The sequence below is a fragment of the Aythya marila genome, assembly GCF_965140915.1.
Source record: "Aythya marila genome assembly, chromosome: 2".
Classification (NCBI taxonomy): Eukaryota; Metazoa; Chordata; class Aves; order Anseriformes; family Anatidae; genus Aythya; species Aythya marila.
The window spans coordinates 107604262-107629037 of record NC_139043.1 but is presented as its reverse complement, the minus strand read 5'-3'; the positions used below and the strand labels follow the sequence as shown (position 1 = coordinate 107629037).

Genomic DNA, 24776 nt, shown 5'->3' with positions numbered 1-24776 from the left:
TTGGACTGCATGCAGTTACAGTTTACCTACTCTTATTTGCTTAAGCATGGGCTACCTGTATATTAATTAAATTATATTAATGATTATCTGCATATTATTAAATTATGGAGATTAATTTCTGCTGTGAGACATTTCTTTTTTTTTTTTTTTGATAGCTATTACAAGTTGTCAGGCAAACTTGTACTTCCCAGCTGCGAAGCAAACACTGTCTGCCTCCACTGGACATGTTGATCTAAGCCCGTGTGCCTGAAGTGCCCACTCATCTGCAGTACGAAGCACCTGGCAGTTCTGCTGCTAGGACAGTTCTGTGCATCCAGCTCTGCACTTCTCCTTTATTTCCCCTGCCTCATTAGAGATGATGATGCAGTTCCATTAAAGTATAAAGTTACTGTTAAGAAAAACAAAAAGGCTGTTAGAAACAAAAAATCATTTAAAATTAGAATTGGAATTAAAAAAAAAAAAAGGTTTTAAATTCTTTTGTTTGTTTTTTGTATAAGATGTATTCCTGCCTTTTGGATGGGGGAGAAGAGGGAAGAAGGAAGGTGGGTTTCCATCCACAAATTGCAAAAGTCTATTGAGCTGTAGGGTTACAGCTGGGATAACTGTGCACAGAGCACCCAGACATCCTCTCCATTTCCTACGTGAAGGTCCTACCGAGCCCCTGTACGCTGGGGATGGGTGAATGTCCATCCCTCCTCCAGCAGGGAAGGAAAAGGCTTATTACAGAACGGAAAAGAAATCTGCTGGGGGGTATTACAGCCTCCTGTCACATTAACTTTCAACGCTGATCCCAAGCTTGTAAAACAACAGTAAGAATTTCCATTAACAAAACCGAAACAACAGAAACCAAAACAAAGAGGCAACAAACAAACAAACAAAACACACGAGTTCTCATGAACCCTTCTGCATTGAAGCCAGTACTTATAATCTTAACAATTTGGTGATTTATTTTTTTTTCTAAGGAACTTACAAGCTCTCTTCATATGCTTCCAATGGCCACACGCTGAATACTAGTATCTTGGGATCTCAGAAGTTTTACAAGATAAAAAAAAAGGAAAAAGAATTTCTTTATGCCTTCCCTCTCTTTATAAAGCTTTCAGGAAATTTAAATAAAAGCAGCCCTGCACCAAGCTTAAAACATTCATATATATGAATTAAAATTTTAATAAACAATTCTAATTCTATGGAACATCATAGTATATATTTTTTTTTCCCATCAGGAAAAAGAGAGAGAGAAAGAGAGAGAGAGAGAGAGAACGTCTTGTCTTCATTAGTTTGCAAACATTTTGATGTCCAATCACACCTTTGTCCAGGGCAAAGTAAGAGTCACATGGAGAACTATTAAGGAAATGACCTGATCAAATTAAAGGCTTCCCTACAAACACTTTAAAGCAATAATCTGTGAGAGATGCTTGCCAAGCACCTCCTGTCCTTCGTCACAGGGAAGGATTCAGCCTGCGTTCAGCTTCACCCCTCTAAATGCAGACTTGATGTGTGATGGTCGTGGCTTATTTCAGCAGCACGGGGATCTGACCCACAGTGCCTGTGCGTGGGTTAAAGGCTCTGGAGCATAAGGGCTCCTGTTCAAGGACAAAGAGAACGATACCTGCATCATCAGCTGTCCGGTAAGATTGTTCCCAGCTAAAAACATTTCCTTTCTGCCAAGGAAGGACTCCATCTACCAGAGCTCAGCTGCGTTCAGCCTGCTTTGTACCGCACACAACAGTCAGTGTGAAACAGCTGCCATGCCTGAGACTGCAGCACGGAAAGCTACAAAACACCGCATCCCAGGCTCAGTCCCAAGCACACTTCGTACATCCAGCCTCGCAGAAACTCTGTAATAAAGCTGTGCCAGAGCAATCGCCTCAAAGAGAGATGCAAAATGCTGCTTCCCTCACAAGCAAAGTGCTGCCTACTCCTAGAAATTACCTGGTAGGGTTACTTATTCAGAAAGTGAATCTGGCTTGTGAACAATGGTTTAAAATGGTACTTTCTTTTAAAGAAACCTAATTTAAGCAAGGGTTTTATGCAGAGTCAGAAAAGCTAGTGCAGAATTAAGGATGAGCCCAGGCTGCATACGTGAATGGGCAGCATTCAGCTCAGTTAGTTAAAATCAAGTATTCAAACTCAGTTACAAGCAATAAGAAGATCAGAAATGTAAATGATTTAATACATATGAAGCAATATTTTTTAATCAATGAGAGCCCTAACAACAGTTTTCAATTCTCCCCTGCCTCTTCAAACCCTGCTCACCCTACCCTTCTAGTGGTATAAACCACGAGCAGCTCTATAGCAAGGCACCACCAAACGCTGCTGCTTTAGAAGCTGTTAAACAGCAAAAAAAACTGTTTAGGAGGCAAGGGGAATGGGGGGGAGTTAAAAAGAAAACACACTGAAAAACATCTATGAAACAATATTTAAACTCCATTCTTACAAAAACAGCATTTAGTGCTATGATCATGTGTTTATAGTATAGTTTAAATAGTTTGTCTCATGTAAATGCAAAATATACATATATCTTTTTAACATTAAAGCTTGTATGTATTATGAGCATTGTATAATAATTTAATTAAAACTTCATTAAATTTTCATTTGGGGGAATGAAAACTATGACACAAAGCTGAAAATGACTCCCCTAACAGCCAATCCATAAACCAGCTTTATGTGAAGTCCTCAGTAGTTTCAAGAGTTAACAGCTGCACCAATTCTTTTTTTATTTTATTTTTTTAAATGACTCTCTTACCACAGTCACAGAAGATGCTCGTTGCAGCAAAGCACAAACTTTCTAGAAGCCAGTAGAAACAAAGCCAATAAAAGGAGTCATTTTCTTGAAGATGCTTTTACAAGTCTGATCATCTCCTTCACGATCCGGTTTTCCAGGAAAGACGTGAACAAGAGTATTTCTGCTCGAGCTAAATGGACACAGAGGAGCAGCAACAGAGCACGATGGCCTTCAGAGCTCTGCATGTAGTTAAAATGTTTCTTAAAAATAAAAAAGCCTTTTCCAATTTGTCCCTGGATGCTTCGTTTTTAAAGTATGATTTCACAGACACAGTGGTGTGGGATTAACACAGCCTGTGAGATTCAGGTACCTGTCTTAGATGCATGATGAACTGACAAACAACACCCTGATGCAAGTCCGAACTTCAGTTTCCTCAAGACAATTCTGTTGTTTGGAAAAGGCAGAAAGTTACTGTCTGGTACTCAACATCTGTATTCAAAGAGTCCCATAATGAATATGCCTCACAAAAGGCGTTTCTCTGCCTAAAATCCATGTCCTAAACCAGTGGGACATTTCGTATGCAGCCCCTGAGAAGCAGCACTGAAAATTTCGGCGAGAGAGGGTAATTGATTCATTACATCTATTTCTACTATATTTCTTTTTTGTATTTTTGGGTCCCCATTTCAAAAGGCATTGTTTAAATTGCCCTAATCTGCAAACAGCAACAATAAGTGTAGCAAATACTTGACAATGAAGATGTAAAGCCTCTAAAAACCTGTTACCTTAGTAACCACGGGAATGCAGGAGAATAAGAATACAGCGAGTGTCAGGACATCATTTTGGATTCCACAGGGTTTGGGTTGAAATACAGTCAGCTTTCATTAGCTTTTTGTTTTTCCCAGTAGGCCCTTGGACTTTGAAACAAAACCTGAATGACAGCTATGAGCAATTCCAGCCTCGCTCCTGATTAGCCACACCAAACAAAACAGCTCTCTTGGTGCGAACCCCCCACCATTTGCACCCAACAAGCCTTGAAACAAACATTATTTATGCCGCTGACCCCTCTGGATATCACTAATAAACAGCATTCCAAGAAGAAGAGGAAAACAAAGAGCCACTTCCCTGGCTCTTGATAGAGAATTCACTCCAAACAAACGCGCTGCTAGAAAAATAAGCCAGGATGCCCACCCGGGACATTTCGGTAACCCCACGACCAGTTTATTTAGAAGCTTACCGGGGGTGTTAATTCAACACAAACACCAAGAAGAATTGGGCTGCTCATTTCGGCAGCACTGTATTTTACTCACGGAAGGAGAAAAGCAAAAAAAAACAAAAAACAAAACAAAACAGCACAGCCCCAGCTAAAGCACTGAGCTCCATGCCCCTGCCCCCACCGAGGTCTGCGGGGAAGTTTGTGGTCAAGACAGAAGAGAACAAAGATCTTCCGACCGCTGCCTGGAGCCGGCTTAGCTCCGAGACCGTCCCCTTCTTCTCTGCTGCTATCTGGTCACTCGGGAAAACAACCTGAAAAAAAAAAAAAAGCTCCTGGAAAAAAAAAGGGTCAGAAAAAGAAGCTCAAGCATCTGGATTACGTTAGAGCAGCCCCTCCAACACCTCAGCGCCCCTTCCACTTCACACACACGGCTTCATATGCTTTTCCCTCCCCCTACACAACGGGTGGGTGCCGAAAACCGGAGGGTGGCAGCTCGGCCTCCTCGCCAGAGGATGGAGGAGTCGGCGGTAGGTTAGGTTAGGGATACGCAGCAACGTGGCCAAGCAAAACAGCTGCCTGCTCATCAAAACTAAGTCCTCTCCAAAAGCCTGGTCAGCTTCCCAGATACAACGATAAGGCAGAGGGAGAAAAACAATCCTGGACAATTTTAGCAAGAAAGGACTTCAGAGGAAACCACAAGTTCTGAGAAAATTAAAAAAAAAAAAAAAAAGGCTTCCTAAGATGTTTAAATAAATGCCTTTTTTAGCATGCAAAACATTTTAATGTTATTAAGACCAGGTACAAACTTGCATAAGCCAGAAATTCTGTATCTTCCCAAGTTCCCCTCTAATTTATCATGTCCCTTCAAACCTTCAGAAGGTTTTGCATACATAAATCCACCAAGAGGCAGGTGAGATGACCCAGGAGAACACAGGACGGGGCTGATCATAAGGACTGGTCTCCTGCGAGGCACTTTCAGGGAGCTAAAAGGAAACGATGCTGCCAGAAATGGTCTAAGTGGAGGAACTCAGCCAGTAGCCAAGCCAATACAAGGCGAAGACAAGCACAGCCTGGTATGCCCAAGGCCTGGAGCTCTTCCGAAGGCAAACATTTACCTGGGAAACAGCTTGTAAGGCAGAAGAGGGCTGTGACAGTCTTAAGGAGGTGGACATGCATCTCCCTTGAACACGTGTGGTTTGTTTTGTTTTTCTTTCCAAAGTTAAGCTTCAGCAGAAAGCCGCTTGTTGGGGAAAAATAAATAAATAAATAAAATGTTTCTTAAAAGCCTTTCTTTTGTTGCTTCCTCAGGAGAGGATGTCTGCCCAAACTCGTATCAAGGACAACATCCTTACCAGCTCTGTAAACGGCAGCTGAGTTGCAGCAGAATCAGTATAACAATGACATACGCAAGGAGCTTACATCAATTCTCCTAGTACGAAAGAGCAGCTGATCATGACCCTACCACTCATTACCCTATCCCTATTTCATGTCTCAAAGAAAAGGGCTGCAGAATGCTTTGACACCAAAAAACATTGCTCAGACTGTGTTCTGAAGGCAAAAGATACACACAAGTAACTGCATCCTTGCACAGCAACATGAGAAGGTGAACACAAGCAGATGCTGGTCTCCTACCGACTTCCCTTTCTCAAATTACTGCTCTCCTGCATGTAAGGTAAGCCACAGGGGCTGTGCCTTCTGAACAGCAGATCTGCAGCTGCTTTTATCTGCGAACAAAGGACACATCGCATCTGTTTTAATGGGAGAAGTGCAGTACAACATGACTCAAGAAAGCATGAAGATAGGTGCAGGCCAGCATCCTAACTGCTCTGTCATCTGTGCAGGCCACCGACTTACCTGCTCACCCCAAACGCTGGGAGAACTGGATCTTTTGTCAGTTCCCTACAATTTGAGCTATACAGCTTAGCAACACTTCTTGGAAAGGAACAGCAAAAAACAATCTTGATAAAAATAACCACTCACTGCTTTCTCTCTGTCAGGTAAAAACCGTGTTCCAAATATCTGGGACAGGATTTTCAAGCCTGAAATAAAATTCCCAAGTTCTTTACAGAAACTCCATTCTGCAGGTGGGGGAAAAAAATAATAATCCATTCTCAAACCAATTCAGAAGGGTTTTGTCCTTGCAAACTTTACATTCTCTGGCCCCAAACATCAACCTGGTTTGCACAGTTCTACGAATGTTTCTGATCTCAATGTAATTTCAAGGCAGTGTGAAAATACCTGAAAGATTATCTATCACTTTATACCACAAGGGAAAAAGCAGCACATTCAATTCATTTTTAAAGAAGTGGTATCAGTACACCCACCCTGTTAACAACATTTCCAAACTAATCCAAAAGTAGGATTTTTCTACCCGAGAAAAACTGCGTATTTAAAACCCACCTCACAATATATTTGGCATTAATGACTGAAATAAGCTCGGTGTGTCACTCCACAGTGAACTGGATCAAGGAGCCAATCCAGCTGAAAAATTAACCTGGAAAAATAAGTTGTTTTTCAAGTGGATCAGTTCCTCTGCCAGATCACAGCATATGGCAAACAAACAGCAGCAGAATGGGGAAAAGGCTGAGGTTCAGGTGTGGAATTGGGCAACCAACAACGAAGATGCAAGGGCAGGTAAGCACCAAACAAGCTACGGTGCTGTCAAACATCTAACCACAGGCTCATTTGCATGGTTTGATATGAGCCTTTTATTAAGCTAAATCACAGATTTTAATTACCTCATGTGACTAAGAGAAAGGAAAACCACAAGTACGCCTGACCCAACCTTCACTAAATCAGTGTTCGGCAGGCACTTTGCCACTGGCTCAGAAAGATCCTAATCCAACCTACAGCCAGGATGACGCTGAAAAGCTTCAGCCTACATCTCTTCTACATGTGGAAGGCAACCTGGAGAGCATGTGGGAAAAAGAGAAGAGAAAGGAAGATATAACACCTTTCACTGTGTGAAGTGACTTTAGGATATTACCTCCAAACTTCATCTCCCGAGTGACAAGTAGGCTAAATTCAAGTAAGGGAAGACCTGTAAGATGCCAAGACTATTAAGATTAAATCCCTTGCCTTCTCACCCTCCCCTGTAATGCAGCATCACAGAAATATTCCAGTAAAGAGTTTCACAGACTGAAGGATGTAACAGTACCAATCCCTGTCCTGTTGCACTGAGGGAGCTTGCTCTATTTTTGTAGATATTACCTGTCTCCCTGGACACACATCACTTACTTTTTCTCCAACAGATACCTGGAAGCACAAGCTTCTTCTCTCAATAATGCTTTAAGCAATGATGGTAGCTACAGAGCACATGCTTGCACCCTTGCACCCTGCATGCATAAAACTAAAGAAAAATATAGGCTTTTGCAATATAAATAAAGCAGATAGCTCAAAATAATCTAATCAGAGTCCAGATCTATCCAGTGCCCTACTAACTAAGCAAACATCAGGAGGTACTCAAACAGAGAATGATTTTCTAACAATTAAGCAAGAACAATAGCAAATATTCCATTTGCAACCAAAAATCTCAGATTGGTTTTCAAAAAAACAGTGGGGATTTCTTTGGTAGTGGCTGCAATTAATTTTTGCTCCACCACTACCACCACAAGGCTTATGTGCCCAAAACCACGGCTGCTTTCCCCTCCCCCCCAAATGACTCCACCCTACAAAAAGGGCATTATTAATACCTCTTGAGGGAAAAAAATGTTTCAAGTATGTATGTTATACTTTTCTGTACCGATGGGCATTCCACAAAATGAAAAAAAAAAAAAAAACACACAAAACCCACAACATAACACAAATAAAAAAGCAGCAAAACACGGGCAGGGGACTCAGAAGGAACCCAAAAGGTCCTAAATGTTTTTCAAAAAACCTGTAATAGGCCTGTTAGGTGGTTGCCACAAGCCAACCTGCTGATGCAGGGCAATGTCACCAACAGTATCCTTATCTGCAAAGGGGAACAATCAATTGTTTGACAGAAACAAAGGGCAGCTCAACAGGAAATCAACCGGCTCGGGACAGATGGTCACTGAATCAAGTTTCACCCCTCCCCTCTCCAAAAATAGGCTTAAGAGGCATTTTCTGTTACCAAGCAACAGCCCAAAGGAAGGCATAAATCTTCTTCTGCGTGTTATTCCCCTCCTCCCCAACACACACACACACACACACACTCGGTTCAATCCACCGGGGTGGTGTGCCCGTGTTTTTATTTCTTTTAAGGCCAGGGTATGGGGCCGAAGGCCGCTGCCTTTCTGAGGCGCCGTGTAGGCCGGCCACCATGCCACGCTCGGCCAGGGCCCAACAGGAACCTGAGGGAGGATCCCCTCTGCCAGAGCACAAATCCCGTTAATTGTTTTATAAAAAAAACAGTATGACCCTGATCATAAAGCCCCATAACTACTTCAATCCATAAAACCCCTACAATTGAATCCTCAGAAATGTGTGGTGGTGTCTTCAGGGCAACATACATGCCAGCACGCTTCGAAATACCCCGAATGCTCTGAGTGCCAACTTGGTAAGGCATCAACCACCGAAGGTCAGAAGCAGCATTTTGGGGTACTGGGGTAATCGATGTTTGTCTTCCTGCTCGGCCAGAGGAGAGAAGAGAGCAGAGAGGGACCCAGCACATTTTGGTGTGGAGAGAACTGAGCAAGGAGGGGAGCATCAGCTCCGAAATTCAGGGTAGGAGCCGGAGAACAAACTGGTTTATTTGATCCCATATCATCCAAACTAGTAACAGGCAGGCTAGCCACAAAAGATATGTGCTTAAATTTAGCTATACAAAGAGTAACCTACAAAAAAAAAAAAAAAAAAAATTTACAATTATGACCCTCACAAAAATTAAACGGGGAAGAAAAAGTCTCACTTCAGCAACAAACTGGGCAATCATCCCTTAAAAGCGTGGCACCTGGATGACCGCTGACACATACTCAGACTACTAAAACATATGGCCAAATAAAAAGGAAAAAAAAAAAAAAAAAAAAGAGCACCCGTATGGGGGCAGGGAAGCAGTTGTGCCAGCATGTGGCCTGCAAATGCTGCATTTACGCCTTAACCGCTGCTCGCTTCAGCGAGCTCAGGAGCTTCTCCCAGCCACAGCTTAGCCCGTTGTCAGTCTGGATTTTATATTATCATTTAACAACGATGGAGGTGCTGGGTAGCACCACTGCCACGGGTAAACACAGCCCCGGCTGTGGGCTGCTCTGCAGACGAAGGGCCTTGGACTTTAGAGTCCATTTCGCTGCGAAACAGCCTCGGCGGAGGCTGTCCCGGCTCCCCACAGGCGGCAACCGGATCTCGCAGGGAAACCAGAGACGGGGACATTTAAATTCAATTAATTAAGTTAATTCAAATTAAACAGAAGGTTTGGACACGAAAAGCCTAATTTGTTTGTATGCCAGGAACAGAATTGGGTCTACTGTGTCCAAAACTGTCGTGACAGAAGCATGAAGCGCAGAGGCCCAAGGTCATGACAGGAGACTTGAATTCAAGACCTGAAGCTTCAGCCGCGTAAGATCGTAACAGCTAATCATTACCATCATATAATGCTTTAAAAACCTTCACAATCCGCATTTTACCAATAGGGAAACTGAGGCACGGAGAAGTTGTGTGTCTTCTGTTGAATTTGGGAGCAGACCCAGCTCTTCTGCAGCCCCCAGCCCACACCACATGATTACCCTGAGCATTCAAACGAAAGCAAGTTGTCATTTCTTTAAATTCATGGCCAACATCAACATTTTTACAGCTGATTTCCCTTGCCTCTCTCCAGATTAGTAAGAGCCCTGTAGTTGATATCCACTTTTTTTTTTTTTTTTTTACCCTAAGCTATTCTCTCTGATAAGACACGTAATGATAGTTATCCTAGCACTACTCAGAAATGGATACACCAATTTTTCTAACACGTTCAGGATTTGACTAAATTGGACATAGAAAACCTACAGTTTTTCCCTAATGCATGTTCGTAATTTGTCTACAGCATATTAACTGAATTATGGACTGTGGGTTTTGTTTCTTTGGAACATCGGTGTAAAAGCTTTGAAATACGCCACTGCAACAGAAGCCCTGTGCCCTATTATGTGCTCCTACACAACCCATCATACTAACAAACCTTACATTATAGCTTTGCATAAGTTTGTCATAGTTTTAGAAGCTTTCCTCTTATATCCACAATTCTATGTCCTTTACACTGCACTGCCATAATAAGAAAGACATCCTGACCTAGGAGGGGAAGGAAAGACTGTGCTTCTTCCCCTCTTAAACACGACAGCAGGCTTTATTTTAGAGACCAAAGAAAATTTGATATTTCTTGGCCAAGGTGGAATCCCCAGACACACTGTATGCTTTCTGGCTGAAATGCAAGAGGATTGAAGTTTACCTCAAATCTTTCTCTGAGGTGAGGTTCAAGGAGCTTGCTTGCCAGTGCCTTTTTCTAAGAAAATGCTAATAGATTTTCTGGGGATCCTCTAGTTCCCAGACTGCTAGTACAGAACTCCAGGTCTTCTGACTCAGCCTGAGGTATTAAAATAAACCTTGCACCTGTAATTGATCCAAACAAATGTCCCTTTTTTTCCCCCCATGGAAAATAATACCAACTGGCCATGTTCAGAGCATAAGAACATTCCTCAGTTACCTCGGACCTGCTCTGGTCAGATGTGCTAAGCTTAAGCTAAACTTACAAAAATGTCTTTTCTCTAAATGAAATAATACAGTAAGAGAAGAAGTGGAACCCAAACATCAGTTGAATACTAAGTCTTGTTTATTAAAATCATGAGTGCTTCTCTCCAATGGAGGAGGGGAACAGAAATAAAATGGGAAAGAACAGCAATCACCAGTTAAAAAAATCTCTGTTAAGTAAAAATAAGTCTAGCTGGAGAACGTTAGAAGGAATTACTAAAAATCAGGGATAGGGAAGCCAATAACGACTAGATAGATCATTGCAAGACTCATTTTCAAAATAAAGTCACAATTTGAATAAATATCCCTCATCTGGTTATACAATTACACTGCCTTCAGCTGTTTACTCACCAGTCTGATGCCAACACCTCTCAGAAGAGGACAGTTCTCTTAAACTATTTTTTCCTTATATATTTGTAGTTTGCAGCTATTTTTCCTGGCACACATAATGACAGCACGGACACAAGAAGATTCACCCGTCTGTTCTCTTATCTCTGCATGCTGGCTGAAATAAACAGTTTGTGGGATTTATTCCAGATTAGAAAGGCACTGTGACAACATAGAGGCCAGACCTCATTTTCAATATGTGTTTTTTAATGAGAAATTTATCAGTCCCTCTCAGCATGAATTGCACTTTGGAACGGGGAGGGAGCACCAAGCTGTTTTAATGAACTCATCCAGAGGCCAGCCTCCTTCCTGGCATTAGCCTGGTTCATTTTCTCTCCTTTGGGGCAAAGGATAGGTTATGAATCGTAACAATTCTGCTCTAGCCTTTGCTAACTTACCAGTCAACTTCTTCCTAATAGTGGGTTTCTTAAAGAACACACAGTCTCTAATTGCCAACTTCTTGTTCTTCTTTTCCCCTTACCTTTTTTTTTTTTTTTTATTATTGTTATTTTTTAATAAAACCTCAGCTTCCCGCAGTGTATTCAGATAATCATTTGGAACAGGAAAAACTACACTGTCATCTAGCTTCCACTCCTCTTTTCGTAACTGGAACTAAAAAGCACAACCCCCTTCTATCCATGCTTGGCTGGTTTTCCTCTGCATATGGAGTGTGTTCAGCTAGAATACGGCAGCTAGAAGGGAACTACAACCCACATACTGAATCACCACCTAAGCATCAATATGTCCTGGAAAAATAAAACATACGGCCACGCATGCAAGTCAGTTAGCAGAAACATGCAGAAGGGCATGTAATTGAGAACAGCAATTCCCAAAACTCACCAATTACCAAAACAGTAAGCACAAGTGATTGACTGAAATAAAATAAGCAAATCTCTCCTCCGTATGCATGCTTTATTTTAGCCCTGACAAGGTTTAAAATTAATATTACTAGCTTATTTTAAGTTGCCTTGCGGTAAGACGTTTGATTATGAACATTAATCTAGGACTGATTTTAGACAGTGCACCAAAGCAGGTAGCATTATTACCCTTCGGTGCTCAATCTTCCAGCCTCATCAGGCCAACCAGCCTCTGATGGAGCACTCGAGCTCACACCCCGCAGCCTCCCTACTAAAATAGGACCAAAGTCTCAGTCACAAGGGCATTTTTTGGGTTCCCATCCAGTAGAATGACCAGACCCGTGGACAGTAACAACTCAAAGCATCTCCCTGTCGATATGTACATGTTGATTTCATATCCCATCATATTTCTGATCGCATATAGAAAGCACATCTAGCACACCAGAGAACAACAGGTTACCTAAACAGTTCATGCTGCCATTAGCCCATTTCTTGAGTAGCTTTAGGGCTCTTTCCCACATTACAAGAAAGAGAATAATTTAGGTTGGAAGGGACCTCTGAAGGCCATCCAGACCAACTTCACACTTAAAGCAGGACCACGATGGAAATACTGTGAAAACAAAACACTGCTTTTGGTTTGTGGCTGATCCGCATCGATGCTTTTGACTTCTCAACTTGGCAAATTAAAACGCAAGGTTCTCAGTTATTCTCAGCTGGAGTACAGTGAAACAAGAACTAAAGTTCCCTGTCTTAAAAATAAAATTTCAGAGGCACAAAATCCGTCTTTTCGGAAACTCAAGAAAAAAAAAAGTGTCCCGTTTCATTATTTATTTGTTCATTCTGTTTCCCAACACACAGTTATTGCAATTTGGACAAAATACTAATGGACTACAAAGCAAAGATCCAGTCGCATGTCAAGGTTATACATGGAGGTCCATCCCGTACTTGTTTATATAGGGAATCAGAATAGGGAACACAAGCTTAGAGATATGGCATCATGAGACATCACAAGTACCAGAACTACACAGCATTTGCTGCATTCCCCTCTTTTTTTTTCCCTCAACTATACTCCCCTGAACTGCATGTTACTGAATTCAAGCTTGAGCCCCTTTGCACAGGACAATTCAATTAAAACACATCTGGAAGAATAAATTCTTCTACTGACTAAGTCCCAGATCCAATTCTCATTTATTACACTGCTGGGACAGTATCCCTTAAATACTATGATTAAAAGCAAACGTTTTTTCCCCCTTCTTCTTCTTCTCCTTTTAAAAGGCATCAAAGTAATAATGTTTGGATTCATTTTCATTTGTTCTGAACCTACAGGTTACGTGTATTCATTCTTTGGATCAGGAGGAACTCTGCCCAAGTTGAACTCAGCAGTTAACCCATCCAAACTTAGCAGATAATCAGAAATGGAGTTACTGGTGACAGCGAACGGAGCTGCAAACCTACACTGCTCAACCCTTATCACAAACACAACTGTCTCACTTCTCCACCGAACCCACATCGCGACTGGAATCACCCCAAAGCCAGGGCTGACAGAAAGCCAGCCAGCTGCGCCACAGATGAGCACCAAGCATCCATCCATCTGCACAGCCATCAGGCACAAGGCATCTCTCACTAAAACAACCGTGCTGGACAGTCAGCAAACAAACACTGCTCATTGAGGGCTGAGAGCTGCCAGAAGAACGCTTCCCCCTCACCCTGTCCCAGGCTCTTCTAGCCCAAGGTCATGTCTGCTCTTCAAAATTAAAGTGTTTTTTTTTTTGTTTTTTTTTTTTTTTTTGGGTTTTTTTTTTTGGTGATGCTTTTTGTTTAAGAGTTTCTGCAACACACTACTTCAAACAATATTTTTTATAATATTTTTTGATAATATTTTAAACAATGTTAAACAAATTTTAAGCAACAATAATAATTTATAATATTTTAAAGGAAGCAATCACTGAGCAAAGAAAAAGAATACTCTGACCCTTTAAGACATCGGGTCCCAACATTTTTAATTCGTGTCCTTTTCTGTAACATGCACACACATGTACGTTGTCCTCCCTTGTTTCTCAAGTCCACAGTTTAGAGGTTTTCTGAAGGAGGCAACTGGCCATGCATTTTCTGTGCAGCACCCAAAAAACTCAGGCACTTACTAAATGTATTAATAATAGTATTACTTATTTAATGCCACAAAACAAAAAATCCTGTATGGTTAGGAAAGATTCCTTAGTTCAACACCAAGGCTTGCAACAGCTAACATGTTTTCATCTCGACACCCTTGAAATATAGCTTGCTTCCCACATCTGCTAAAGTCATGATTGTTTTTTCACCCTCTCCCTCCAGATCCACAATCTGGCAGGCAACTCATCTTCCCCCTCCTCTAGAGGCTTGGAAACTGAGCTGACTCTCTTAATCCAAAGGAGAAAAAAAAAAAAAATCTGGCAAAATCTAACCTTCAATTTTTGCTGAAACTGCTGCATCAGGACTATGAGGGATATGCATACCCCTCACGTGGAAGTTACTCTGCTTTTACACACCCCAGCAGTAGTTCTGTGTGCCTTAGTCCCAGACATTAAAATCTAAATGTCACATACATCAGAGTTGTCCTTGGCAGCAAGCTGCTTACCTTTTCTTGATGCAGTGAAGGGCATCAGAGCTGTAAAAATCAAGACCCGTTACCCAGTGATTAAAAGGATCACTTCATTGCGCTACGAGTTTGATTCTATGTAAGTGGTTTAAAGAAATCAGAAAATCAAGCTTCCTTGATCAAACAGCTATTCTCAAAGTGGACTGGGAGCGTGAGAGGATGGAAGAATTAAGCCATGCAAGGCTCTAAAGGAACACAAAATTTGGGAAGCTCCCTGGCAAGCCACTGGGGGATGGTAATAATAAACATGTTAAAACTGACAGCATGACAACCAATGCCTATCACCAAAGAGACAGGAAGAAGAGAACTAAAAGCAAAATAGTTTTATGCCAATAATGGAAGGACACGAGGCTCTGGGCAGGGCATGGGGCACTTCACTCTCTGCAGCTCCCAATCCTAAGACCAGCAAGACCTGGTTTTGTCATGTTTGTGCTTCATCCTGAGACATTAATAACACAAAGAGGCAACAATAATGCTTATAAAACTCTGCCCCAAGTCCCCCTGTTTCACCAGTGACTGAGTGGGTACGATGGAGGAGGATGCTCCAGAGAGCTCCGATTTAAGAAGCCAAGGATGCTGTGCCACATTTCAGTCCCTAAAAAGCAGTCACTTCCTCTTGACTAGGAAGATTGTGGAGGATCAGACACAAGGCAATTTCCAAGCACGCTGCTAATTACTCTCAGGACTGGGAAGACAACGAGGAAAGGACCACACACACCTCACAGTCCCACTGAGCGCTGGCACTGCACTTTCCTGCTACTTTTGGTGAGGTGCACAGATGAGCATTCATTTCCAAAAAAAACTGAGAGTGCATTTCAGCCCACAGTTACCTCCTAACTTCACTTGCCTCAGAGTGCTCTGCTCAGATCGTGCCAACGGTCTTGACAAGAGCCACCGAAGTCTAATTACATGATGATGGTGATAATAGAAGAGAGACCTGGAGCAACTTTTGCACAATGTTTTACGAAACGAGTCACTCCAGGCTTGTTCCTGGCACCGCTGTGACAGATGTCTGGTAATCTCTTGAGTAACAGTATCTTAAGTCTGCCCACGCTGTTTTGCTGTTCACAGCCCCATCAATTTGGAAAAACTCCTTCAGAATAACCTAAGATCCTACCTGGGGAATATTAATTGAAGGTTTCTATCAGATCTTGTCACACTGACTCAGGCTGCTTCCCACCAAGTTCCTGTTGTGGTGATTTTATGTCACAACATCCAGTTCTTGCCATCTTCCCATTTTACGGACGTTTTATTGCAATTACAGTGGAGCGAGTAATAAAAAGTTAAACATTGTCAAATTCTTCGGTTATTTTGCATTTAATCGACACCTGCTGTCAGACCCTCACATGTTGTACATATTTGGTTTTGGTCTATTAAACCTCTGAAGCACCATGGAAGTTCAAAAGCCAAGTCAGTGAGAATTACACGACAGACATTGCAATTCAAACACTCGTTTACACAAGTCCCCGTGGCCTCTCACATCCCAAGAGAAATTTTGCAGAAGCTACACCACAATTTGACTAGAGTTAGACAACAGAAACCAGCTGACATGGCTTCAGGAGTCACCCAAATTAGAAATAATTACGTTGTAGAGTAATTTCTATAATGACCTCCGTATTTCTGCTTGTGACTCCCAAGCTAACCAACAGCAGCACACAAAATTTTGCTGCTACCCCTGTGAATGAGCGCCGTCCCAGGTCTCTGTCACCCACAAGTTGCTCAAACAGATATTCCGCAGTTTTTTTTCTTTTAAATATATCAATTACCCTATTAAAATATTAAGAGTCTAATGTTACTGGATAATTCATCATTATAAGCACCTTCACAGCGTGACTTCTTATTCTGGGGTTATCCTTACTACCTACTTGCTAGTTCAACCATGCGCAGAGTTGCAAATGAGCCTCTGTAATGATTAACTGCAAATTCATTTACCAGTTCCCCCCTTACAATATGAGGATACTTTCAGAGGTCTTGGTAACAGGATGCATTTGGGATATACAAGACACAAAATCAAACCGTTGACGTATCTATGTGTAAAATACAGCACGAAACAAAAGAATCAAGTTTGGGATTAAAAAAAAAAAAAAGAAAAAAAGAGAAGAAATGAAAGAAAGAAGCTGCAACTATATTATGCAAAAACATTTTGAACAAACATCCTGAGAAGCAGTAGCTTAAGGAAAGTCATGACAAAACGGGATTTGAGAAAAGTCAGTCATGATCATAAAAAAAACACCACACATTAATTGTAGAAACTCAGTGGTTTTTTTATCATTGCCACTGTAGTGTATTTCTGAATATTTGAGATATCTTAATCAGTTACTATTTCTAATGAACTCTAGCTCGTGGGACTAAGTCTGAAGACGTCATTGTCAGAATGTCAAGGCTTATTATCCCTTCATTTGTCAGTCTTCTCAACAGTCCTCCTTCTCACAGCTCTGTTTCAGAAGCAAAGGAAAACGTGTCTTCTTCATTACGTGTGAGAAACGATTCTGCAAGCATGGCCAAGATAGATACACACATCTCAAGGATGCATTACCACTGAGGTCTAAAACCAAAAATCTGAAGCGTTTCATACACCGATGATTTCACAACTCTTTTTTTGTTTCCCAAGATTAGAGACGTGATGCCTTAATATCATGTCCAAGCTCCAGGTTTTGTTAATTACATCCTACCTACCTAAATGCCCCCTGTAGTTTCAATTAGACATGGTATTCTTCTTCACTTCCCGTCTTGATTATTGTGCACTGTTGCTAAGCACTAGTTAACAGTTGCCACATTCACCCCAAGTTGGCTGCACTTCAGTGGTCATTCAAAGAATTAAATACAAAACATATGGTACAGAACCACACAAAACGTAGAGGCACTTTTAAAAACCACTCTAAAATGCTTAATATGAAAGAAACAGCAGGGTACCCCCCCTCAAAGTAAAATCCTTACAGTTCTACATCCACTTAAGTTTTCCTAGAAATATAGAAAATTATAGAGAAATGCAGTAAATCACTTTCTTTTAAGCTATCACTAATAAAATTTCCTTGCGTGTATTTTTGACATTATACTGAATCTAGCTTTCCACTGAACGAACAGCCCAGCATTCATAACGTGATAGGCTTCACGGTACATAGCTTTTTCTAGATTTCACTTAAAAACTAATTTCCTTCCCCAAATCCCACTGCAATTAGTCTCCAATTTTTCTTCTTCCTCGTATCTACAAAATACTTTGGACATGACTCGTTGAACCATCAAATATCAATGCCGATGGCAATGCTTTTAAAGCAGACCTTGAACCAAACCTAGTTTTTGAGCTCTGGACAAACTTTTGGCACTTTCTAATTACCCCTTCTATTGTCTGTGACACCCTCATGAGATCTTAGGAAACTTCACATATTTTAACTAACCCAGTAAAAGCGAGGTTTTTGAACCTAAAATTCAGATTGCCTATTCCCTTTAATCTCATATCTTGGGCTTAAAACCTGCCTTCCCAAAACATCATCACTATTTCTGATTGTTACATATCTACAGCCAAACCCATCTAACAAAAATTATTGGTATGTACAAATAGGTTTTCATAACTAAACTTTTGTTGTTAAACACCTCAGCCATTTTTTTTTTCCACAAACACTACCAATGCTAAATAAAAACATGCATCGTATTTGTTATCTGTATTAACAGATGTGTAATTAAACCTTCAAGGTTTGAAGCCCAATACTTCAAACAGGTAAGCACATACCAAAGATTACTCATTGACTTTATGGGGAGTTTTGTGGGAAATAGGGCTATGAGGAAAATTATGCCTGTGCTTGAAATCCACAAGCGTTAAGATGAGGAACAAATAAACACTTCTGAGCAGCTCTGAGAAGGCTCTCCAGATCCTTTTTCCTTTGCAAAAAGCTAATTAAAAAGATAATAGCATCTATCAGACTCCGTAAAACACAGTTGTCCTACTCACAAGCAAGTTCTTCACGGTAAGGATTGATATTTTCACAGCAAGTAAGGGGGTTCGTTTGTTTGTTTGTTTTCAATCTTTCCAGTGCTTTTGCAATAAGCTTGCCAATCAACTGAAGACCCTCGTTTTTCTTTTGAGGGCATATCCCAACCAGGGCAAACAAAAGCCAAGCGTAGCTGTGCGTTACAGCGTTTACCAGCACAGAAAGCCTCTACCTGTCCTCCCTGGTGTCACACACCGATCCTCAACTGAGCCCTGCAGCTCCTCGCTTCGCTCGCAGCTCTAAGCCACTGCAATCCCTGTAACAAAAGCGTAGGCTGCTTTTATTGCTAAGGAGTCAAAATAATTAAAGATCGTGCTTTCTTCTTCAGCAGTCTTTTCTTTCAACCTTTAAAAAAGTCTTGATAGGAAGGTATCTGTGACATATGGGGAATGTGAAATGCAGCTTTAGTCGCATTGGGTGCCACTCAGTGGGTAAGTCACAAGAGTCACCAACTCGAAGCCAAATGTGATTACGTTTAAGATGTCACATCTTCAGGTTATTTGCAGCAAAAATACCGACAAGGAAAAGGAACGGGAAATATTTTTTCACTGGGTGGTGACACATCTGCTAAGTCTTACATTGCAGAATATGGACTAGCGCTTGCAGGCTTGGGGCCTAAATAAACAGCAACCAGCGACCTATCCTCGGAGTTTTGACCAAAACCCTACAATCTGAAGAAAGTTTTCACCTTCCGGAGACTTCAGCAAGCAGCCAGGAAGCACTCGGCGGTGAAGGGGCAGAGCCCCCCAGCTTGCCAGCGCGGCTCGTAAATCTGCCAGCCACCTTGGGGCGCCCACACCGACTTCACTTTTTTTTATTATTTTTTGTCCTCACGGAGGACAAGCCGGCCGTGTCCTTACCCTCTGCTCCCCAAAACCAGCCGGCACCCCCACAAACCCCCCCCCCCCCCCCAAGCCCCGTGCAGCCTGAGGCGAGGCAGCCGAGCCCCCTGCCGGCGGCGGCGCCTCACGGCAGCGCGGGGCGGGCGGGCTCCCCGGCGGAGCCACCTGCACCCCCCGCACGAAGCCCCGGGGATGGGGGGGCAGGTTTCACACCCCCTAACACCCAGCCCCGGCTCCTCCCAGCCCCACCTCGCCCCATCCGTGCGGGGTCAGCCGCCCCCCAGCCCTAAAACGACGGCAACAAAGGGCCGGAGCCCACCCGGGGGAGGGCAGCCCGCGGGTGACACCGGGCGCCGGGTGGGCGGCAGCGAGCCCCGCTGCCTTTGTGCCCCCTCCCCGAGCCCCCCGCCTTACCTTGCCGGGCAGGGAGAGCAGAAGTTGAAGCACCTTCCTTCCACCCTTCCCTCACTTTTTTATTTTTATTATTTATTTATTCCTTTTTTTTTTTTTTTTTTTTAAATTAAATCCCCTCCCCTCCTGCCGCCCGGCAGCCCCGCTGCCGCCGTCTCCCCGCGGGTCTCGGTCTCCCTCTGCCTCTCCGCCGGGAGGAGGGGAGGGGAGAGAGGGGAGGAGAATGGGGCGGACCCGCAGGTGCCGCCCCTCCTGCCCTGACAGCGGGGAGGAGAGGGGTCGGGGGGCGGCGAGGATGATGGGGGGGGACACGGGAAGCCCCCCGGTGTGCGGTGGTGGAAGGGTGATGAAGAGTGGGGAGCCCCGAGGAGGGCGCGGGGTGATGGAGGGGGCTGAGGGGCGCCCGGTCTGGGAGGGAGCCCGGGGGCAAAGGGAATGGGGCAAGGGGAGGGAGCGGGGAAGGCTCGTAACGCTGCAGGTGGGCTGTGTAGGGATGGGGCGGCTTTGGGAAGGGTCGTGAGGGGCAGCTGAGGTGCCTCGGTGTGCTCAGCCCCGAGCAGAGCAGGCTGAGGGGAGGCCTCATGGCGGCCTGCAGCTCCCTCACGAGGGGAGCGGAGGGGCAGGCGCTGAGCTCTGCTCTCTGGGGACAGCGACAGGACCCGAGGGAACGGCATGGAGCTGGGACAGGGGAGGGTCAGGATGGGGGTTAGGGAAAGGGTCTGCACCCAGAGGGTGCTCGGGCACTGCGACAGGCTCCCCAGGACAGTGGTCACAGCACCGAACCTTATGGAGTTCAAGAAGCACTCAGACAACGCTCTCAGACATCCAGGGTTTGATTTTTGGCTGGTCCTGTGTGGAGCCAGGAGCTGGACTCAGTGATCCTTGTGGGTCCCTTCCAGGAGAGGATATTTTATGATGTCGTGATTCTGGGCTGGGACACAGTGAGGCTTTTCCAGCCAGATGGCTGTGTGCGGGAAAGAGGGCAGGAACTGAGGGCAGAAACTTAAGGAGGTTAAAACTTGCCCAAACTGATCCATTTGTGTGTGAGGGCATGAGGGACTGAGCCAGAAAGAAGGTATGGACTGTCCTGAAGGGAAAACAGACCTCACTGGGGTGTCACAGCATGTGGGGCGCTCAGACAGCAAATGTGGCTCAGTGGCTGGGGAGGGCAGAAGGTGGCACCAGCAGGACACGTAAGTTCCCCCAGGAGAGGTGGCAGTGGCCAGCCAGGGCTGTGGGCACAATTTGTCATCAAAGGGGCCGCCTCGTGTCTTGTTTTGGGATTAGGTAGACATTGAGCTAGCACAAGCGTGGTAAAGAAGAAGCTGGAAGGGCTTAGTGAGCTGGGAGGGTGCCGGAGATGGAATAGAGAAGGACACTGTGAGCATATTTGTGTTGGAGGTTAAATTGAACGGGTTCAAGGCACGGCATGGCAGACAGATGAGGGAGTCTGAGTGCGTTGGAGGGGATGGATAGAGAAGGTTCTGGAACATTTCAAGCTCTAAGTGGAGCCAGAGGCTGTGTGCAGAAAAGTGGCTTTGAATCTTCAGCGTGCATGAAGATGAAGGTCAGATTTAGCAGGGGCGTGGGAAGGAGGCTAGAATTGCAGCAGGGCATTTTACGGGTAAATATCCATTGAACTGCAGAAAAATGATTTTGCCTTTTCTTCCCTGTACCTTTGATTAAGTTACCATATGAACCATCTCCTCTTTTTCCTTTTTCCCTTTTCAGAGGGTGTATCCCTGAGCCTTTTTCTTCTCTCAGGACCATAGGTATTACAGGCTTATCTCATGTAGTATCCTACCTTTCTGTCTCAACAGCTAAGAAAAAAAAAAAAAAGTGACAAAAAGAAGTGGTAGTATCATTTTTCTTTGACAGGAACCTGCTGCTGTGTGATGTTGAGAGGCAGAAGATGTTCAGTACTTTTCTCGCATCCTTTTCTTTTGTATTTACTGGTAAAAAGACTGAGTTCCAGCATCCTTGCGCGTGTTCTCATTACCACAAATAATGAGACTTTTCATCAAAAAGTGATAGAGAAAAAACTGTTCTTACTTCTTGGAGAAAATAGAGATAGCACAGAGCTGGTGTGGCACTGCAGTACTGCTTCATCCAGCAACAGGGAACAAGGGTCTGTCTAATAGCTAATGTAGATGGTTTCAAATATTCAACAAAATTAGCCCTTTTCTTAATCAATCCAACTCTTTCTGATAGGTTTTCTTTATTGGTTCTTTTTCTTTATGCCTTGCTAATTTGCAGTGCATTTCATCAATGGGAATCAATTAGGATTGTAATAACGCATGCGTGTATCTGTGTAGGTAAGGTAGAGACCAAAGGTTGGGGCATATTATTATGCAGTTTTCATAGCCAACTTGACAGGGAAGAATCTTTACATGTAACATATACAGAAAATATCTACAATGCTGTCTTGTATGCCCCTATATGAGTACGTATTTCTGGTTGCGTGCTTTTTTCCTACCAACTTCTTTGGCTACTGCCATAAACCCTACAACCCTCTTACATATACTGTCATGCCACAGCTATTCTCAAAAGCAAGGTACCTGCTCAATAAAGCTTGTTGGCTACTTTGATTCTGAGGGGAACTATGGCATGAAAATAGTATGAAAACTACAAATCAGTTGGTTTTGATGGGGCTATTCACATACTTGAACTGCTTAGAGCTGGCCTTCAGCTGTGGGTTTTCCAAAGATGCACCTCCATTAGCCTATTTGGTGTCTATGTATTTACAATTTGCTAATAATATGACCCTCAACAGTAGGCAAAAATTAGGCAAAGTGGAGCTGAAGAGAATCTGCCAAGTCAGATCAAGCTCTGTGGGCAAGTCCTAAACCTTTGCTGCTTTGCCTGTCCTAAGCAGTACACTTAATTTTCTGGAAACTTGGAAGCTGATAGCTGTAAAAGAGTTTAGGCTGCTGTTCTAATATGTCCACTTGTATATGTGGACTACTCTGTTGATACAGTGCAAAATATACAGGAATTAAGCAATATCAGTGTCAGCCCTGTGAGATAATATTGCCATGTATCCCTGAGCAGATTTAGACAGTGACATTATTATTGCTTTAGGAAGTACATGAGAGATTCGAAAGCATAGCAAGGTGCCTGTAAAATGCCTGTTATAGCATCTGATCATTCTAACCTGGATGGCTTAGTTACGACAAAATCAATCCCGGTTATTGCAGGCTAGATTTTCCCTGACCTTTGAGCTTCATTTTACTTAGGGAAGGTGTGAGAATTGTTCTGATAGTTTTAATGCAATAACTCTTTTCTTATTTGGACTTATTTTTGTTTTGCCTTTTTTTTTTTTTTTTTTTTGAAAGGAGGAAACATTCATTATATGTTTCCTTCTAACTTTCTATTTTGACTATCAACATTTACAGCTCGTAGGGTGGTTTCATCTGTGCCGTCTGCGTGCCATATTGCACATCAGATGGCAGGATAAAATCTGTAACAAGAACATTTTGGGACATAAAAGTCTTTCAGGGTTTGAAGCCACGATACTCACGGCACAAACGTGCGGAGCCGCTGGTGTAACTGAAACAGAAGACACAGAACGCCAAAGCAGCTGCAGAGTGAAAGAAAGGGGAGACCACACAGTTTGGGCAGCACACAGGCCACGAGAACAAAAGAACGTTTGAGGGAAGAAGAAAGTGCGACTTCGGGCAGCGAGAAACTGGAGTCAGTCATTGGGAATTATTGACAGCAGACATGCACTCACGCGGCGATTAGGGGCTCGCTTTGGGAAGCCGTGTCAGTTAACACCGAGGTAAAGAGGCAGCATCAGAAAGGCACCTGGTTTAGCAGCACCATTTTCTGATCCCTGGCTAGGCAGCGTTGTCGTTCACGTGTTGGGTTTTAGCCGTGCTCATAGCCACCAGGTAAGGCACCATCAGCTGTCGTATCTCCTGTTATAAAGGACTGCCTGGAAAGTTAATGTGGCATTATGGTTTGTGCAAGAATTGACAAGCCCCCGGTTGAACCACAGAGGTTGATAGGTATCCTTCAGTCTCAAGCCCTCACAATGGGTCTCATTGTCCCCTGCCTTTATGTAGCTCTTCACTTTCTCCACAATTTCCAATTTAAAGAGCAAAAGGAACAAGATCCCTTTGGGTACAGCATGCTAAATACTGTAGCTAGTAGCAACTGCCAGTTACCCCTTTCCTAGCCATGAGTGCAAACTTCTCAATAATTTCAACTTTTTTTTTTTTTTTAATAGCAAAGGTGATCTTAGATCATTCTGGACCAGAGCTTGTATTTATATTTGTCTTGCCTGTTACATAAAAGTAGTCACTGATAACTCAATATATCCAACCTCAAAATTTAGGTTTCAGGTAATAAAAAAAATACAAATAGGAATGAAAGGGAACCCTCTGCTTTAATTTCTTGTTATTCACAAAGTATTGATTTTATACATGCTAGAAGCAGTAATTTTTTTCCTTGAAACAATTTTAAGAAGGTTTTATTTGATCCAACCTACCAAACTGTTGTCATTAAATTCCACCTGAACAAAGTGTCTGAATTGCAGCAACCCTCTCTTGCAGTTGCTAAGAGCAAACTTAGCTTTGTCTTCCTTTGTTGGGGCTAAAGCAAATCCCACCACCCTGATGGGTAATTCTGATATGAGCCTTGTGAGTAACTTTCTGCATGAATCACAATGGTCTTTTATGATTTGTTATACCTTTCTCCTTTTATTATTGCCGTGAATTATTCTTTCCCTAGTTGTAATGCTGTAAAGGGTCTCTTTAAAGTCGAGGCATCGATGAAATGAGCACTACCCAAATATTTGTGGGCTATTCCCTAGAGAGCATTTATTCCAAATGGAAAAAACAGATGTACAGGATGAAACAGAAGCAGGGATGGAGATGGAGAGCTGGAGTATGTAAAACTGAATGTTTTTAATGCAAACACTCTGAGGGCAGAGCTAGGAGCAGAATTCAGGTCTCCTAATGCTCAAGTTGCCCAAAGCCCCATCCAACCTGGCCTTGAACACCTCCAGGGATGGGGCTTTCCTGGTGGTTTAGCTTTCTATA

The 24776-nt window shown here is 43.1% G+C and overlaps 1 protein-coding gene across 6 annotated transcripts in view; it reads right to left on the bottom strand.

Moving 5' to 3' along the window:
• Window positions 1-19897, bottom strand: part of GREB1L (GREB1 like retinoic acid receptor coactivator) — a 127264-nt gene extending 107367 nt beyond the window's left edge. For 5 of the 6 annotated variants that reach the window (XM_082752961.1, XM_082752964.1, XM_082752966.1 and 2 more), the window contains exon 1: window positions 19735-19897. The gene's annotated coding sequence lies outside the window, so the exon portion shown is untranslated. Of the gene's footprint in view, window positions 1-18650; window positions 18735-19734 lie in introns of all 6 variants that reach the window. The other variant, XM_082752962.1, reaches the window with a different exon arrangement.
• Window positions 19898-24776: the final 4879 nt, after the last annotated feature.